We start from the raw sequence: 8,189 nt of genomic DNA, 5'->3' as shown, positions 1-8,189 counted from the left end.
CAAAGATATTCTCCTTTCTAATTTTGGCATTAAAATTGCCTAGTATTATTTTAATGTCATGGGCAGGGCAACGGTCATAAGTTTCTTCTAAGCGCTCGTAAAATATATCTGGTATGTTCGTCCTTGTCTTCAGTGGGAGCAAATAAAGCTGATGTTGAAGAATTTTGCTTTTAATCGAATTGCAGGGAGTCGTTCATTCACTAGGGTGAAGCTGGAGACCAGATGTTTTAACCTCCGACCAACTACAAATCCGCGACCAAACTCATGTTTTGTGTCATGGAACGGGAAAGGCGTCACAACAACACCTAAAGGTGACACACTTATAATACAGTGCGTCACCTTTAGGTGTGACGCCTTTCCCGTTCTATCGTATTTCCTGTATGGCAGTAATGTCGGCCTTATACTTTTCAAGTACATCTCCAATGCGTAAACTGCACCTTCTCTATAAAGAGTGCAAACGTTCCAGGTGCAGATTCGCAGATCAGGGTCCTTAAAACGTTTGCGGGGTTCGTCAACTTTAGAGGGGTTTGTTTTTCTTTTATTTCGTTTTTTCATAGTAGGCCGCTTTTTCTAAGGGAGGGTTACTAACCCGACGCCCAAACCCAAGTTTTTAACGTTCTTATGGGTGAACGCGCGGCACATGTTAGCTCACTACTTTTAACGGGTGTTAAAGGCAGTCCCCAGGTGACACCACGGGGAGGTCAGTGTCCACTTGAGATGAAAGAGGGACCAAGATAAATCCTGGTCTTTGCCATGATCCGGATTACACTTAAATAAATGTACATGTTTTGGCATTTTCATGAAACAATCCAAAGAAGAGTTTGTTCTCATTTCTCATATTCCTGAACAAAGCCTGCCTACTTCAGATCCTTTTATACAAGCGGTAACATTTTGATGAAGTATGTATGCTGAGAAATGCATGGACATCAAGGATGATATATTAATTTCAATGTCATGTCCATCTGTCTGTGAAATCAATTGTTTCTGTTGCTACTTTTTGATGTAGGATACAGCAGAATTAATATGGAACATGCATCATAAAATGCATCGTGACAAAAACTTGCCTGGAGTGGAGTCGAAAGGAAAATGGTTCGACCCCGAAGCCCTGTTAAAAAACCATACTTCGTATTATTATCTCAAATTTAAATATGAACATGTGTGTTTGTGTAAAACTCTTCCATCTCATCTTGCCAATATATGGTTGAAATCAGTGTTCAGGTGCTTGCCCTCATTGGAAATTGAAACTGCCTAAGCTTGTGTTACATTTTAAATCCGTTTAAGTCAGCGAACTTCTCTGGAAAACAAATGGATTTTTGCTTTTAAATTTAACAAATGTGGCCTAACGAATTTCTTGGCATAAATATCTACAGGTCTTCTAATACATACATATGTATGTGCATACATTCGTTAGGGAAACTTGTTTGGGTACAGTTTTAAATACTTGTTGTTACGTTTTTCTTCGTCTACTATCTGCTTACCGCCTCTTACAGAAGAAATGAAAATCCGACATGTATGCTTGCTATTCGTTCCTTCATTTCACAGTAACATTCTTGCATTCATTTGAATCGACGAGCATTTGTGTGTTCTCTTTCATGATAATCATGATAGCGGCGGCATGGATGTACATCGACAAGGCATAGCAATTCTTGAGATGCCTTCACATGAAGACGGTAGTGCTCTGCTTCTGCTTGTTTCTAATACTGCTACTGGTATTTGCTGAATCTTACCTATTGCGCCTTCTTGTCTATCTTTCTGTCTGGCAGTGGCAATACGCACGACAAGTTAAAAGTGATGCCACTCAACTGTCGTCTTGCTGACAGCTCGTTATGAAGTCATAACAAAAGTTCTTCTATTTTTCTTTATTTTCCTTACAATGTCAGAATTTTGGCATTTTGTTTTGATTTTGTTCGTTCGTTTGTTCATATTTCATTTTACTAAACTGTGTAAGCAATTAAAATGCTTCTAAATCTGCTACAAATTAAATTTATGATATCCATATCTAAAACATACAGATTGGTTGTTGTGATAATTGGCCTACAAATATTTTTATACAAGTAAAACCTGAGTCACGATTAATATGGGGGTTATATGATACCAAGCAGCGGCCCTGACCGGCTTCAACGTGACAAAGTCCAATCCTACTAAAAATAAAAATAAAAAACTTTCTAAAGTTGACGACACCCATGATCTGCACCTGAAATCTTCGGGCTCTTTATAGAGAAGGTGCTGTTTATGCATTAAAAGATGTTTTTACAAAGTAAATCCTCCTGTAGAGGAAGACAATCTATGGAGAAAATAATTTTCCGGTTAATATTTGTTCAATTCTAACGAAGACAAGGAAAATACAACAGATGAAATCCCAAAATTTGGTATTGAGTGTTTCAAACCTGTTAGGATGATGAAAGGGCAGCAATAAACCGGCCGACAAAATAATAAGGCCTCAAAAGCCGACAGTTTATCAGTTGTGTTATGCAAGACTGAAACCGACACGGTGATAAAGTGTATGCATCAGTTAGTTAGAACCATTCAGAAGGCTAAGCATAGTATGTCCCTTTCACAAGAAAGGAGATTAGACAGTGTGTTCATATTATAGGGACATTAGTCAGCTCTAAAGTCTAAATTCATGCGGCTTTAAAGCTGACAATGTTTCGTGTGAAATTGTTTATCATCCTGCTGGCAAAAGTTATACTACTTACTTACTTACTTAGCTGGCCCATTACAGAACATTTGTTCTATAGGCCGAACTAAGAAGAGATCTCCATTCCTCTCTATTTGTTGCTTTGCACTCTGGAATACCGCGCCTTTTCATCTCTTCATCCACTTGTTTGCGCCATCTATTCCTTGGCCTGCCAATTCTACGAGCACCGCCATGTGGCATATATTCATACGCCTTTTTAGCGGGTTCACCATCGCTCATTCTTATGATATGACCTAGCCAACGCAATCGCTGCATCTCGATACGTTTAACTATATTGATGTCGTTGTATAGCAGATACAGCTCGTGGTTCATGCGACGTCGATATTCACCGTCAACGCAGATTGGTCCGTAGATCTTTCGAAGAATTTTTCTCTCAAACACACCAAGCACTGCCATGTCTGCTTGCGCAAGTACCCAGGCTTCGGAGCCATACATCAGCACGGGTAGTATCAGTGTTTTGTAGAGCGTTATTTTTGTTTGACGAGATGTGGCTTTGTTTTTAAACTGCTTACTTAAAGCTGGCAAAAGTTATGCAAGTTACAAATTAGAAAAATTTTATTGACGTCATGGATCGATCACTAAAAGCAGTAACTGATACCCTTTTAAATGTCGGTGGAGAATTGTAGTAAACGCCATTAAGACCACGATGATGATACTGACGCCCAGTTCAACTACAGAATTGGGAACAATCATGGAAGTTAGTACATATGTATATTTTTGTGGCAGTTTGTCTACTTTGACACCGCCACAAGTACAAAAAAACAGCAGCAAGTGTAAAATAACTAGTTGGAAAGTATCAGTCGGCTTTGCCGACAGAGATATACCCTCAGCCTGTGTGGATTGAAATATTTTTTTCCCAAAAAAAAAAAAAACGTATGTACTCGTATTTAGGGGGGGTTTTCAAAATTATGGGCTTATGAACCGACAAAATTATGGATAGTATTAAAGCTCAATAATTTGCGGGGATATCGATGTATAGAGCTTTTTATACCCTCAGCCTTTAGGCTAAAGAGGGTATTTACACTTTGATACGACCAAAAATGTGCCTCATCGAAATAATGGTTTTAGACCCCAAGTATGTTCGTACGATATCCGTTTCAGACAATTTTGAGTAGATCTAGCAATGTCCGTCCGTCTGTCTGTCTGTCTGTCTGGCTGGCTGGTGCGCACGATAACTCTCGAACGGATCAATCGATTCGGTTCAAATTTTGGGTATCGAAATATTTTGTCCAGATTCGATTTAATCTCGAAGATGGGCCATATAGGTCCACTTCTTCAGGTACCTCCCCCACAAATGTTCAAAAATTGTCGCTAAACTTGTGCGCACGATAACTCTTGTAGGGAATAACCGATTTGCTCCATACTTTGCACATCGTGTAATTTCTTCCAAACTTAGATGAGGTTCCAATATGGACTCAATCGGTCCACTCCATCGGGTACCTCCCACACAAAATTTCGGAAAAGTTCAGTTTAGGACCTGGTCGCGAATAGCTTTGATTTTTGTTTACGCAAGTTGTATTCGCTGTCCTCTATACGACGCTGTAAGTTTCATTAGGGGCAAGTCCATACTTCCTGAGAAAATAGCCTGAAAGTTACAAAAAACCCTATGACACCGTGTGTATTGGTTGGAGCGCAAGATAACTCTCGAACGGATCTGCCGATTCGGTCCAAAATTTGGCTTTCGTAATATTTTGTCCAAACTTAGTTCAAGTTCAAAGATGGATTATATCGGTCCACTCCTTCCGGTACCTCCCCCACAAAAGTTCGAAAATGTTCGGAAAATTTGTGCGTACGATAACTCTTGAAGGGAGTAACCGATTTGGTCCATACTTTGCACATTATGAAATTCCTACCAGACTTAGATGAGGTTCCAATATAGACTCAATCGGTAAACTCCTTCGAGTACCTCCCACACAAAATTTCGGAAAAGTTCAGTTTAGGACCTGCTCTCGAATCGCCTTGGTTTTTGTTGTAACATCTTGTATTCACTGTCCCCTATACGAAGGTACAAGTTTCCTCAAGGGTAAGTCCATACTTCCTGAAAAAATAGCCTGAAAGTTGAAAAACAAACCCTATGACACCATGTTTATGGGTGGAAGCGCAAGATAATTCTCGAACAGAAATGCCGATTCCGGCCAAAATTTGGCCTTCGTAATATTGTTTCCAAACTTACTTTAAGTTCGTAGATAAGCCATATCGGTCCACTCCTTCAGGTACCTACCCCACAAAAGATCAAAAATATTTGAAAAAAATGTGCGCACGATAACTCTTGATGGGAGTGACCGATTTGGTCCATACTTTACACATTCTCATAATATCTACCAGATATAGATCAGGTTCGAATATGGACTATATTTGTCCACTCCATCCCTTACCTCACACACAAAATTTTGGATAAGTTCACTTTAAGACCTGTTATTGAATCACTTTGATTTTTGCTGAAGCAACTGAGGCAGCGAATGTAGCCTCAATTACGATGGTAAAAGTTTTTTCAGGGGCAAGTCCATACTTCTTGAGAAAACAGCGTGAAGGTTGTAAAAACTCCCTATGTCACCCCCATGGTCTATGTCGGTCGATTCCTTTAAGTACCTTTTCAGCAAAATGTTTGAACTTTTATCCTAATCAACATTTTTGTCGGTTCATACGACCAACCTTTTGAAACCCCCTAAATACATAAGTTTTTTTTATGAAAAAGTGTTTCAATTTGCACCGGCTGAGGGTATATCTCTGTCGGCAAAGCCGGCTGATACTTTTTTACTTGTTTTGTGGCAGTTTGTCTACCTTGACACCGCCACAAGTACAAAAAAACAGCAGCAAGTGTGAAATAACTAGTTAAAAAGTATCAGTCGGCTTTGCCGACAGTGATATACCCTCAGCCTGTGTGGATTGAAATATTTTTTCCCAAAAAAAAAAAACGTATGTACTCGTATTTAGGGGGGTTTTCAAAATTATGGGCTTATGAACCGACAAAATTATGGATAGTATTAAAGCTCAATAATTTGCGGGGATATCGATGTATAGAGCTTTTTTATCACACTAGCCTACGAAAAACATAATATCGCTGTAAACAGGGCCACTAGCTTTAATTGAGGCTGCGAATGCAAATTGCTTCAACAAAAACTACTGTGATTCGAGAGCAGGTCTTAAAGTGAATTTATCCAAAATTTTATGTGGGAGGTACCCGCAGGAGTGGAAAAATATAGTCCATACTCGAACCTGATCTATATCTGGTAGATATATTAGGATGTGTAAAGTATGGACCAAATCGGTCACTCCCATCAAGAGTTATCGTGCGAACAATTTTTTCGAACATTTTTGAACTTTCGTGGGGGAGGTACCTGAAGGAGTGGACCGATATGGCTTATCTTCGAACTTAAACTAAGTTTGCACAAAATATTACGAAGGCCACATTTTGGACCGAAACGGAAGATCCGTTCGAGAGTTATCTTGCGCTCCAACCACTACACACGGTGTCGTAGGGGTTTTTTATAACTTTCAGCCCATTTTCTCAGGAAGTATGAACTTGGCCTTGATGAAACTTGTACCGTCGTATGGGGCAGTGAATACAAGTTGCCACAACAAAAATCAAAGCGATTAAAGAGCAAATCCTAAACTGAACTTTTCCGAAATTTTGTGTGGGAGGTACCCGAAGGAAAGTAAGGATTGAATCCATATTGGAACATCATCTAGGTCTTGTAGAAATTTCACGATGTGCAAAGTATGGACCAAATCGGTTACTCCCTTCAAGAGTTATCGTGCGCCCGAATTTTTCGAACATTTCCGACCGATATAACCCATCTTGGAACTTAAACCAAGTTTAGACAAAATATTACGAAAGCCAAATTTTGGACCGAATAGGTTGATCCGTTCGGGAGTTATCGTACGCTCCAGACAGACGGACGGGCATTGCTAAATCGACTCCAAATTGTCTGAAACACATTTCGTCAAAACATACTTGGGGTCTAAAACCATTATTTCGATGAGGCATATTTTGCCCGTATGAAAGTGTATACCCTCGTTAGCATAAATGCTGAGGGTATAAAAACACTCTAAAGTTGACGACAGTCAAGGTACGCCCCTAGTATTAAAATCAAGCACTGCCTTGATACCGAAAAAGCAGATAACACTGTGCAACAAAACTCAAATTTTTATCAAGTGATGGGAAAAAACAAGTACATTATGAAAGTGGAACTAAAAATATGAGACACGTGTATCGGCGTTTTTAAAGTTTACATCGGAAGATAACCAAAGTAGGCGGTGCAAGTTCCGCCAATTCTAGTTTTGTTCGAAATATTTGAATTAAGATATCATAGAATTCTTGAATTTTAGGTATATAGTGTCATAATTTTAGAGAAATGACGTCAAAGACAAAGATATTCTTCGTCAAATTTCATTATAGGTCGCCAAAGATGTGATGTCTATTTACGTTATATATCATGAAAATATCAGTATCAATTTTGCTGCAAAACATGAAAATATTTTCCAATTTTTCCGATATTTTTTTTCCTTCTTTTTCGAGTTGATACATGAAAGTAATACGAAACTTGGTTCTAGGTGAAAAGTGTCAAAAGAAGAAAAATTCAACACAACATTTCACTATGAGTTTTGGAATAAATCATATATTTAGGTGTACCATTTTCTTAAGAAAATTAGATTACAAATTTAACATTTTAGGATGAAATTATTTGGTTTTAATTTGGACTGTTAATTTTACATAACTCCATACTGGATAAAAATCTAACAAAATCCTTCACATTTTGGCGCTATTGTTAAAAAAAGAAATGTTCTAAATCAAATTTCACTATGAGTCTCTGAATAAAAGAAATCTGTAACCATAAGATATAACATTCTTAGCAGCCCTTGTTTTTGATATAGGGTTTAGGACCATATTTCAAAATTTTTATCCAGATTGTCATTGTGTTTGGACACTATAAATATCTTATTGATGGTTTTTCGTGGTGAATTCATACGGAAGATGTTGTATGGATAAATACATGGGAGGTCTACGGTTATGGTACAGTGAATGGGAGTAACTCCTGCTTTGGTGACATTTACGGAAGGAACCCTAGAAATTTTTTTAAATAGCTGTATCATGAATGACCATAACAAATCCAGTTAAGATATAGCCATTTATGTGAATTTCTAGGGTTAATTCCGTAAATGTCACCAAAGCAGGAGTTACTCCCATTATTGTATTATTTCGGACCACGCCAAATCATGTATGTGAGAGCCCATATGACACCTATTTTTTCACTGCACCATAGCCGTAGACCTCCCATTTATTTATCCATACAACATCTTCCGTATGAATTCACAACGAAAAACCATCAATAAGATATTTATAGTGTCCAATGTTGGCTCAAGAGCACCGTGGTTCGAATATGGACTATATCGGCCCAGTGCAGTTTAAGACATCCTCTCGAATCTTATTGATTTTTGTTGTAACAACTTGTATTCGCTGCCCCATTACGACGGTGCAAGTTTTTTCAGG

Source organism: Musca autumnalis, unplaced genomic scaffold (genome assembly GCF_047663935.1).
Source record: "Musca autumnalis isolate F117 unplaced genomic scaffold, ASM4766393v1 scaffold_2, whole genome shotgun sequence".
NCBI lineage: Eukaryota > Metazoa > Arthropoda > Insecta > Diptera > Muscidae > Musca > Musca autumnalis.
Note: the sequence above shows the minus strand (reverse complement) of the source record.